Below are 12,511 nucleotides of genomic sequence, written 5' to 3'. Positions count from 1 at the left end.
ACTGACTCCTGCTCTGGATTAGGTAAATAACTTTATGGTAGTTTTGTATCTTGAAACAGTAGACTGCAATGTAGATGAATGAACTGCCTCTGCATACAACAACATGTGGAGAAATTTCACAAACATAATACTGAGGGAAAGAAGCCAGACATAGCAGTGTAAAGGCAATATAATTTCCCTGGTATATACCTCAAAAATAAACAAGCTAAGTGGTATATTGTATTGAACATTAATTTGTGATGGGTGTGGGTAAAATTGCCAAGAAGCAACAAATTAATTTTTGGGGGGTCTGATTATAGTTTCATTTCTGAAAATGTACTTGCAGTGTACTTTTTTAGGTGAAAATTTCTATATGTATATTAGACTGATTTTCATTAAGCAAAGTAGATGCAATGAGAAATGGTAAGAAATCTTATTTGTATTTTTTAATCGAAAGGCCTATTGTACAAAATGAATGTTCAGTGTACATATGTGATTTTAGTGTAATGTATAATTCCACTGAGTATCTCAGTGCAGTATTCATTTTTATGTTATTATAAATGCTGCCTTGCTTACAGAAAAACACTGTCTTTATTCACACACTGGCTCTCCCAGTCATTCTCTTAGCTGCAGTGAGACATAATGTATTTAGTACTGCATCATCCAATGAACTGTGTCATAGTACTCCAGGTTTGAGGAACAGAAACTACATTCTGAAAAAAGTAATTTTCTCCTCAGTACACATTTGCCAATAGAGAACTTGTCTTAATGTTACCAGGGGTACCAGGAAAATCCTAGAGATTTTTTTCCCACTTGCTTATATATGAGGAAGACATTTTCTTCTAAAGACATGTTTTTCAATTATTTAAGATCTCCATTTTTAATGAAACACAAATCCCATTGGGAGATACTTTATGTTACCCAATTTAAAATAATAATTTATCTACCCAAACTTGGGTTTAATTTGTTGGGTGAGAGTAGATTGAAAAGTTGTAGTCAACATGGTCTTGATAACAGCACTGTTAAAAAGCTAAAGCTGGGTTCTGGATGAATGAAATGCAACAAAAGGGATTTTTCCCAGAAGATAAGAATGTAGTTGAGGGGAAAACTAAAATGCATAGTAGAATGAGATGACTAAAACAATTCTGTATATACCATATGTGTGACAGTGAAGTAAATAATGATAATAAAACTCTTTTGTAAGACAAATGCATAAGTTTCTTGATTTTAGTGAGAAATTATTAACAGTTATGTGGTTTGATCTTTGCCTTCAAAATATCTCCATAGAGTACTGTACTTGATACCTTAGTATTGATGTGATTTGACTTCCCTAGTGGCTCAGTGGCAATGAATCTGCCTGCTAATACATGAGACACAGGTTTGATCCCTGGGAGAAGATTCCCTGGAGAAGAAAAAGGCAATCCACTTCAGTATTCTAGCTTGAGAAATCCCAAGGACAGAGGAGCCTGGTGAGCTACAGTCCATGGGGTCATGAAAGACTCAGACATGACATAATGACTAAAATAATAAACAACATTTGGGATTATTATACCAAGAATGGGAATAACAATTAAATAAGCAACATAATTTTTCACTAGGTATCTTTTCCCCCAAATTAAAAATGGACTATTAAATGAACTTTAACCTGCTGAATTTCGTAGTTTTAGAGAAAATAATGTAGATGAGAGCAAGAAACAAATAAAAGAAGCAATCAGAAAAGGAACACAAACATCTGTGACTCTGTTTCTGTTTTGTAAAAATGTTGCTTGTACCATATTCTAGATTTCACATATAAGTGCTATCTTATGATATGTATCTTTCTCTGTCTGACTTACTTCTCTCAATATGAAAATCTCTGGATCCATTTGTGGACCTATGCTGCAAAAGGCATTCTCTCTCTGTCAGATAAATAGATGGTTTTCAAAGACTTTCTTCAATCTTTATATATATATATGCAATTTCCCTGGTAGCTCAGATGGTAAAGAATCTGCCTGCACTGCAGGAGACCCTGGTTCAATTCCTGGGTGAGAAGATCCCCTGGAGAAGGGATTGACTAACCACTCCCATATTCTTACCTGGAGAATTCCATGGACAGAGAAGCCTGGTGGGCTACAGTCCATGTGGTCACAGAGAGTCAGACATGACTGAGTGACTAAGCACAGCACACTTAAAATTTGTTTCTCTGATTTATTTCCCCACACGGTTCCTGTTATCTCTTACTACATAAAACTGTATTTCAAACCTAAATAACTCAAAAGAATGACCACTGACTCATTATCTTGTTTTTTTTTTTTTTTTCTCATGTTAACTGAGGATACATGAAATATTCTTGGAAAGATGGTTAGACTGCAAGGTCTTTCATTACTGCACAGGATGTAAATGACTAGCAAGATAGACACAAATTCTCCTCTTCCCAGTCCATGTTATCTCAGAATTTGTCAAATCTGTTATTCAGAAGATTTGTCAGACTTTCTTTACTGTAGGTCATGACTTTTAGATATTGTCTTCTTAAAGGCTAGACTCAGAAGTGACTTACAATATTTCTGACCATTTTTGTTCATTAGAGCAGGTAAAGTATGGCAAAAATTCAAAAGAAAGATAAAGAGGTACTGTATATCTAAGGAAAATATGTGAAAAGTGTACAATTTGCTTTATTCTTCCCAAACTATCAATGAGCTCATTGTAGAACTTTGTTAACTTCTAAGTTCAGTTCAGTTCAGTCGCTCAGTCATATCCGACTCTTTGCAACACCATGAATCACAGCATGCCAGGCCTCCCTGTCCATCACCAGCTCCCGGAGTTCACACAAACTCATGTCCATCGAGTCGGTGATGCCATCCAGGCATCTCATTTTCTGTCCTCCCCTTCTCCTCCCACCCCCAATCCCTCCCAGCATCAGACACTTTTCCAGTGAGTCAACTAGTCGCATGAGGTGGCCAAAGTATTGGAATTTCAGCTTTAGCATCAGTCCTTCCAATGAACCCCCAGGATTGATCTCCTTTAGAATGGACTGGTTGGATTTCCTTGCAGTCCAAGGGACTCTCAAAAGTCTTCTCCAGCACCACAGTTCAAAAGCATCAATTCTTTGGCGATCAGCTTTCTTCACAGTCGAACTCTAACATACATACATAACCACTGGAAAAACTATAGCCTTGACTAGACAGACCTTTGTTGGCAAAGTAATGTCTCTGCTTTTTAATATGCTATCTAGGTTGGTCATAATTTTCTTTCCAAGGAGTAAGCGTCTTTTAATTTACTGCCTGCAGTCATCATCCGCAGTGATTTTGGAGCCCAAAAAAATAAAGTCTGTCACTGTTTCTACTGTTTCCCCATCTATTTCCCATGAAGTAATGGCACCAGATGCCATGATCTTTGTTTTCTGAATGCAGAACTTCAAGCCAACCTTTTCACTCTCCTCTTTCACTTTCATCAAGAGTCTCTTTAGTTCCTCTTCACTTTCTGCCATAAGGGTGGTGTCATCTGCATATCTGAAGTCATTGATATTTTTCCCAGCAATTTTGATTCCAGCTTGTGTTTCTTCCAGCCCAGCGTTCCTCATGATGTACTCTGCATATAAGCTAAATAAGCAGGGTGACAATATACAGCCTTAACATACTCCTTTTCCTATTTGGAACCAGTCTGCTCTTCCATGTCCAGTTCTAATGGTTGCTTCCTGCTGACCTGCATACGGGTTTCTAAAGAGGCAGGTCAGGTGGTCTGGTATTCCCATCTCTTTCAGAATTTTCCACAGTTTATTGTGATCCACACAGTCAAAGGCTTTGACATAGTCAATGATGCAGAAACAGATGTTTTTCTGGAAGTCTCTTGCTTTCTCCATGATCCAGCAGATGTTGGCAATTTGATCTCTGGTTCCTCTGCCTTTTCTAAAACCCGCTTGAACATCTGGCAGTTCACGGTTCACATATTGCTGAAGCCTTGCTTGGAGAATTGTGAGCATGACTGTACTAGCATGTGAAATGAGTGCAACTGTGCAGTAGTTTGAGCATTCTTTGGCATTGCGTTTCTTTGGGATTGGAATGAAGACTGACCTTTTCCAGTCCTGTGGAATTTCTAAGTACTGATTTGCTTATTAATAGTTTTTTTATGTTATTGTTATTAAATCTGTGAGCAAGTGTGCAGTCACTTCTTAGTTTTGTTGTTCATATATGCAAACAAAGTGCCTTTATGAAGCACTTCTTAAGCAGCACACATATAGAAGGAGAGTGACTGACCCTTTGGTCATTCAGGTCATTGTGAAAGGAAAACTAGTTCTGGGATGCTGGGAAATAGTCCAGTCACATCAGAGATACCAAGTTGTGAGACCAAATTTTAGATTCTTTACCATCTGAGCTCCCAGGAAACACAGTAGTTTAGGAATAAAATGGAACTCTGATGATTTAGAAAAGTAATCATACCTGTGCAATTTTCTAAATAGGTCTTCTTTGGACATATGAGCCATATCTATATTAAAATTCCCCTAACAGTTATGTTTTATTTATTTTATATCACTGATAACAAGAAATACTTAATAATAATTGTTTAGAAAGCCCTACTTTTCATCTTCTTGTACCAGCGAGCTTAGGAAATGCAAAATAAGCATTGATCATATTTCTGAGGCCTTAATTGTAGTAGAGACATTCTCAAATGAACAAAATAAGCATAATTCAAAAAAAAGTGCACAATTTAGAGAATGTGAGAGAGTCACAAAAATCAATGAAATATCCCTGGATGATATGTGGTTCGAGGATGGGAATAAGATGATATTTGGTGATGAGGGCTGCCTTAAAAGATAGCACTGGCAGGAATGTTTATAGCTAAATAGAAATAACCCAACGATCATCTAAATGAACAATGGACCAATAAAATGTGTTATAGCCTGAAAATGAATTACTATTGTGTCAATTAATGAAACAAACTTATATGTTCAAGAATATAGATGAACATTGAAAACAGTATACTCAAGAAGCCTGACAGAATAAAAACACATACTACATGATTCTGTTTATATGCAAGGCCAAGAATAGGAAACCATGCCATATCAGAAAGGAGTGGTTTCCAGGGCTCAGGGAGGGAAGAAAGTGGAATGACAGCTAATAAGCTTGTTGTTTCTTATTGGAGTGATGAAAATATTCTGAAGTAGGTGATAACTGAGCAGTCTTGAAAATACACTAAAAGCTAAAGAACAGTATACATTAAAGAAGTGAACTTTATTTTATATGCCTTATAATTTAATAAAAAAGGTAATGCAAAGTATAATAATATTCCAAAATGAGACAGTAAAGGATAGTGTTTCAGAAGCAAAACGACCAATCAAAAGGAGCTGGAAATGATGGAGAGAGAAATTTTTTATTTTTGATTAGGTTTCCTCTTTGACTAGAGAAGGAGATAGTTTCAGGCTAACTGTGAAGCACACCACAAAGAAAATTTGCAGTTTTCATTCTACCATGAATCATTTTGCCGAAAATAGTGAAGCAAAAAAAACTTAGCCTTTGCTAATTTGTTCCTGAACTCATGTGGGGATATACAGAAGCAGAAATGTAGTTAAGGAAATGTTTGAATAACATCAAAGCCAAAGGACAGTAGCACAGGGATTTAAATCCCAATGAATCTGGTTAAATGAAAAGCCATCTGCCTATTGTTCAGCAAACCAAAATCTGCTTATTTCAGGTAAGTTCCTAGATCCTATCTTAAGAAATGTAAGAGAAAAGACTTAACTTTTTGATTAAAACAGGGAAAAAAACTGTGTAATTGAAGCACTTTATGCTTGGTTACTCACTAAAATCTTCATCTAATGGCTAGAAATAGAAATTTACCCAAGTGAATGTTTTCAAGCATCGAAAATACTTAATCCTAAGTGTTAGAGACTAGCCTCTCTATCATTGGAGTCTCTTCCATATGGTTTTCAAGAGGTGAAAAAAGTTATGTTACTACAGATCTACTCCCTGAGGTTAAAAAAAAAAAGTAAGACTCAGGAAAGAGCTGGTAGAAAATGACAAACCTTGTGGATGGCATCTAGATTTACATCAATCTTTCAAAAGTGTTTTTCTCAAATTCATTTTATTCTTGAAGAATAGAGGGCTATGCCTCTTTAATTTGTGTGCATGACTGCATTTTTTCTGAATATAAAAACACAATTGCAGAAGAAAAAAATATGTTCTGCCTTATGATTTTTTACAGATGTATAGAAGTGCATGGCAGTCCACTTCAGTACTCTGGCCTGGACGGAGGAGCCTGGAGGGCTGCAGTGCATGGGGTCACAAAGAGTCGGACATGACTGAGCGACTTCACTTTCACTTTTCACTTTCATGCATTGGAGAAGGAAATGGCAACCCACTCCAGTGTTCTTGCCTGGAGAATCCCAGGGACGGGGGAGCCTAGTGGGCTGCCATCTATGGGGTTGCACAGAGTCAGACATGACTGAAGTGACTTAGCAGCAGCAGCAGAAGCGTTACACATGAATGTGCCATTTATTTTTTTGATCAATTTCTCAAGAGTTTATACAAGATCTAAAAAGAATGGAAGGAGAGAATTGCTCCTCTGGGACTGAATTCATTTTCTTGGGAATTACTAATTACATTGTGAAAAAAGTGACCCTATTTACCATGGTTCTCCTTGTTTATCTCATCAATCTTCTGGCAAACCTTGGAATGATAACCCTGTTTAGGATGGACCCCCAGCTGCACACACCCATGTACCTTTTCCTCAGCCGCCTCTCCTTTCGTGACCTCTGCTATTCCACAGCCATCGGCCCTAAGATGCTGGTGGACCATTTGCCAAGAACAAGTCAGTCTCTTTCTGTGGCTGTGCTCTGCAAGTCTTGGTGCTGTATACATTCATAGACTGTGAGTGTCTCCTGCTGGCCTTGATGGACTATGATCGGTACAAGGCTGTCAGCAGCCCCTTGCTCTATGCGGTCAGCATGTCCAGCAGGGTGTTCCCCCTGCTTGTGGCCAGGGTTTACCTGGTGGGAATGGCAGATGCTCTGATACACACAACATTGGCATTCCACTTATGCTTCTGTGGGTCAAATGAGATTAACCACTTTTTTTGTGATGTTCCTCCTCTCCTATTGCTATCTTGCTCAGACACACAGGTCAATGAGTTAGTGATATTCACGAATTTTGGCTTCATTGAACTGAATACTATTTCAGGAGTCCTTGTCTCTTATTGTTATATTATCCTATCAGTCTTGAAGATACACTCAGCTGAGGGGAGGTTCAAAGCTTTCTCTACCTGCACCTGCCACCTAACTGCTGTGTCAGTTTTCCAGGGAACTACGCTCTTCATGTATTTCAGACCAAGTTCTTCCTGTTCTCCAGATCAAGACAAAATAACCTCACTGTTTTACACCCTTGTGATTCCCATGTTGCTGCTGCTGCTGCTGCTGCTAAGTCGCTTCAGTCGTGTCTGACTCTGTGCGACCCCATAGACAGCAGCCCACCAGGCGCTCCCCCGTCCCTGGGATTCTCCAGGCAAGAACACTGAAGTGGATTGCCATTTCCTTCTCCAATGCAGGAAGGTGAAAAGTCAAAGTGAAGTCGCTCAGTCGTGTCTTGACTCTTTAGCGACCCCATGGACTGCAGGCTACCGGGCTCCCCCATCCATGGGAGTTTCCAGGCAAGAGTACTGGAGTGGGGTGCCATTGCCTTCTCCAAAATATTTATGTTAGGTGTATGTGAATAAACATGCATCCACACAGATAAAGTGACAGATGGTTTATTAAAATTATATGGTAGAATACATGACAAACATAATTTTTCAATTTCTTAAAGTAGTATTACACTTAATCTCAATCTTAAATCTATTACTGTTCCTCTCACATGTCATGTTTAATTATCTTTCCAGAATTTGTACATGGCATTTAGTTTAAAAGAAAAACATTTCTGATTTTTCCATTATGCTAATTTTTGTTTAGTTTTTATTCAAACATTGTTTCAATTATGCTGAGACTTATTGTGCATTTACTCAGTGATCTTTGAGCATGTAGATTCTTTATATACTATAGTGCATTCTGCAGTTTAAATACTACTAAAAATAAGCTAAAACAAATAACATATTAACTAAGTGGTCAAGTATCTCATTATAACCTCAAATTCATCATGAAATAATACATACAGAGCTATAATTCCAAAGCAAAAATATCTAAATATAGTCCAAAATAAAATAATCTTTGAATAGAGATATTCAGTCAAATCTAAATAAGACTCAATTTGAGAAGTGAAAGGATAGTACATAGAGGATTTGGCAGTTATTCAGGTTGTGAAATATACAAGCCCATGTTTATTAGAAAAAGTCATATTTGCTATAACATAGAAGAACCGTGAAGGCAACATACTAAGTGAAATAATCCATAGAGAGGAAGATAAGTACTGCATGATCTTACATATAGATAAGAGTCTAAAAGGTAAAACAGAGCATCTCCCTGGCAGTCCAGTGAATAGGACTTGGTGCTTTCAATGCCCAGGCCTGGGTTTGATCCCTGGTCAGCGAACTAAGATCCTTGTAAGCATTGTGGTGCAGCCAAAGTAAATAAATAAATTTCACAGAAGTGGAGAGTAGATTGGTTGTTGCTAAGGACTGAAAGATAGGAGAAAAGGGTGATGTTGGTCACAGTGCACAAATTTTCTATTATTTATTGAACAAGTTTAGGGGATTTAATCTACATGATGACTCCAGTTAACAATACTGGATTATAAACCTGAAATTTGCTAAAAGAGTAGATTTTAACTGTCCTCACCATATACACACTCAAAATGGTAACTATGTGAGGTTATGCATGTATTAATTAACCTTATTGTGATAATCATTTCACAAAGTATACATATACCACTTCATCACATTGTATACCTTGTAACTATATGTGGTATCTATGAATTATATTTGAGGTAGCTACATTTAAAAATGAGAAGGAAAGAAGTCTAAAGATTAGATTATAAAGCCCTATGGAAGGTATAGAAAGAGACTTGTTAAGATGCAATATTGTGTTTTTGTTATCAACTATCAATTCTTCTGCACTTCGTCCAAGTTGACTTTCCTTCCTTCTCTCTCACTTTCAGCCGTAAGTGCCCCTTTTTTGTCTCTTTGTGGTTCACAAACACCCACTTACCTAAAGCATTGTTTTATATCACACTGTTTGTGCTCATTCTTTGGTAAAGAACAAAGCATTCCATCCTTGTTAACCAAAGCACTGAAAGTTGCCTGAAGCATAAAATAAGCAAATATATATTAACCTAAAAACACTAGACAACCTTTTTTGGCTATTACTTATATTTCAGAAACACAAAATTAACTGAGAGCTTGCTAAGTGTCTTAAAAAATAAAGATATATATCACAATATGCAGGTGGATTCTTTACCAGCTGAGCCCCCAGGGAAGCCCTATATTTCACAATATAGTATAACTATTGTATGCATATAACAACAGTTTGGGGAAGGTGCAGAAATGGTTGTGGACAAAAAGTTAACAGACTTTTATGAAGACATACATATTTATTAATTGCACTAGATATAAGAAATTATAAATTCTTGATATTTGTTGCTTCATATACCTTGAATCTGGTTTCCTGAAGACTAAAGCACAGAAAGTGAGGATACAAACATATATTTGAAATACCATAAAGTACTGAAGAACACTTAGTTATCCATTAAAGGTGTAAGGTTAAAAGACCTCTGATAGTCTTAAATTTTTTAGATGTCATTGTAAAATATCCATATGTGAAAATATTTCAGAATGGAAATATAAAGCCTACAAAATTCCTTTGTTATTCAGAGTGGTATTTGTGAAACACTATAGCATGTTTAAAAGAGTTCTCATGGTGGAAACACCTTAGAATAACTGTATAATATAAAAGGTTGACATTTTCTACTCCTGGTATATTTTATCAGTTCAGCCAAATGTCTTTTGAATTGTTGCTTATGGGGAGAAACATGGCATAAAACATTGACTGGAATATATTAAAATCAAACAAAATAGGGAGTTGATGGATTGCCATTAATTAAGAGTTAATGAACACATTAATTAATCATTCTTCATGCTTATGATATATATTTATTTCAGCAACTAAAGATTGCATTGTAAATATTGGCTCATTTTATCAGATCTAGTGGAAATGATATAAAGAGAAGGGAATTTTAAGCCCATTAAATGGAATTCCAAAAATAGCACTGATTTAGATTAAAATTTTCTATGTGTATATTATAATCTAAAATGGCATTCCATAAACACAATAACTTCACTATGAGATTGTAGAAACTATTAATTTTTATTTTTAATTCTAAAAGTTTCTTGTAAAGGATTTATTCTATGTTTATGTAATGGATATAGTGCATACGTTCTAGAGTATCTCAGTACATTATTAATCTATTTAACTAAAAGTGCCTCCTTGCTTGTAGAACAACACTGTCTTTATCCACCCACTGGCTCTCCCTTCATTTTCACAGCACCTGGGGCTATAAAATGCTTCAGTACCATACCACACAATGAAATCCATGTCATAATAGGCTTGAAGAACAGACAACAGTATTTTGAAGAAGAGTGTCTGGGTAGTATGTGTCTGCCTAAAATTGTTTTAGTGTCTGCGAAGCACCAAGAAAACTCTAAAGGTATATCCTTTCTCTCACTTGCTTAATGTGCGGAATACACTTTCTCTTTAAGAGATGTTTTACAGTTATTTAAGATCTCCATTTTTAATGAAACACAAATCCCATTGGAAGATTTTTTTCCCCCTTAGGTTACCCAGCTTGTAAAAACAATGTAGTTACTCACACTCAGTTAAATTTTTAGGTGGGGGAATATTGAAAGGATGTTAATCTACATGTGTTTGAGGAGCCGCCCTGTTAAAAAGCTAAGCTGGGTTCTGGCTGAACAAAATAGTTGTTGCAGCAAATAGTTGCATCCCAGAAGACAGGGATTCCTGAGGGAAAAATAGTTAGAGCTTCCTTGGTGGCTCAGACAGTAAAGAATTTTCCTGTAATACAGGAGACCCAGGTTTGATCCCTGAGTCAGGAAGATCCCCTGGAGAAGGGAATGACAACCCACTCCATTATTCTTGCCTGGAGAATCCCATGGACAGATGAGCCTGGCAAATAGAGTCTACAGGGTAGCAAAGAGTCAGACACAACTGAGTGACTCACCACCATAATTAGGTGACCAAGAACAGTTCACATACACTATATATGTAACAGAGAAGTGGATGATAGTAGAATTCTTCTGAAACATAAATGAATCAATTTCTTGATTTTCCTGGGAAAACATTAGCAATTAGTTTTGGTTGAACTTTGCTGGAGAAGACTCTTGAGAGTCCCTTGGCCTGCAAGGAGATCCAACCAGTCTATTCTAAAGGAGATCAATCCTGGGTGTTCTTTGGAAGGACTGATGCTAAAGCTGAAACTCCAATACTTTGGCCACCTCATGCGAAGAGTTGACTCACTGGAAAAGACTCTGATGCTGGGAAGGATTGGGGCAGGAGGAGAAGGGGACGACAGAGAATGAGATGGCTGGATGGCATCACCGACTCGATGGACATGAGTTTTAGTGAACTCCGGGAGTTGGTGATGGACAGAGAGGCCTGGCGTGCTGTGATTCATGGGGTTGCAAAGAGTCGGACATGACTGAGAGACTGAAATGAACTGAACTGAACTTTGCCTCACTGATAGCTCCACAGGAATACAATTGGTATTTCAGTGTTGAGATCCTCACAACCAAGAATAACAATGACATATAGAAAGGTATCAAAAGTTGCCATTAACAATCACATTTCCAAAAAAAACCCAGAAAAATTAATCACATTTCCAAAATTAAATATGAAATAATTATAGGGATTTAAACTAAATGATTTCCTGGATTTGTAGAAGATAAAAGTAAAAAAAAACAAACAAATGAAAAGAACAAAGAAAAACACCCAAAGAGATAAGAAAGCCTGTCCCTGCTAATTCCCAAATGAGATTTCTGATGAATTAGGGAATTTGTTATGCTCAGTATATGAATTTCAGTCCATTTGACATTTGTGTTATGTTATTGTGTTGTGGCTTTACCCTCATTGCCTTAATAACTAATGGTTCTGAGCAAACTCTCATGCATTAACTCCTTGCTTATGTATCTTCTTTTTGAAGTCTTTTTTTTCCCCCAATGATGAAAGCTATTAATATATTGTGGATACAAGTTCTTTGTCATATGTATGGTTTTGAAATACTTCTCTCTGATTATATTTATTTTTTGCTGTGAGTGAGTGAAAGTTCCTCAGTCATGTCTGAATCTTTGTGACCCATAACTGTAGCCCCCCAAGCTCCCCATTCCCTTCTACAGGGGATTTTTAGACCCAGAGATCAGACCCAGCTCTCCCACATTGCAGAGATTTCTTTACCATCTGTGTCACCAGGGAAGACCAATCTTTTGCTACATAAACGCTATTCCAAAATTCAGTTCGGTTCAGTTGCTCAATCCTGTCTGACTCTTTAGGACTCCATGGACTGCAGCACACCAGACTTCCTTGTCCATCACCAACTCCCAATGCTTGCTCAAACTCATGTCCATC

The 12,511-nt window shown here is 37.0% G+C and overlaps 1 pseudogene; it reads left to right on the top strand.

Annotated features, from left to right (window-relative positions):
* Positions 1–6,473: 6,473 nt before the first annotated feature.
* LOC148777768 (olfactory receptor 5W2-like) lies at positions 6,474–7,390 on the top strand (annotated as a pseudogene).
* Positions 7,391–12,511: the final 5,121 nt, after the last annotated feature.

Source organism: Moschus berezovskii, chromosome 5 (assembly GCF_049115385.1).
Source record: "Moschus berezovskii isolate FMDL1 chromosome 5, NW_MosBer_1.0, whole genome shotgun sequence".
Lineage (NCBI taxonomy): Eukaryota > Metazoa > Chordata > Mammalia > Artiodactyla > Moschidae > Moschus > Moschus berezovskii.
The sequence above is the reverse complement of the archived record's forward strand: the minus strand, read 5'-3'. Positions and strand labels throughout refer to the sequence as shown.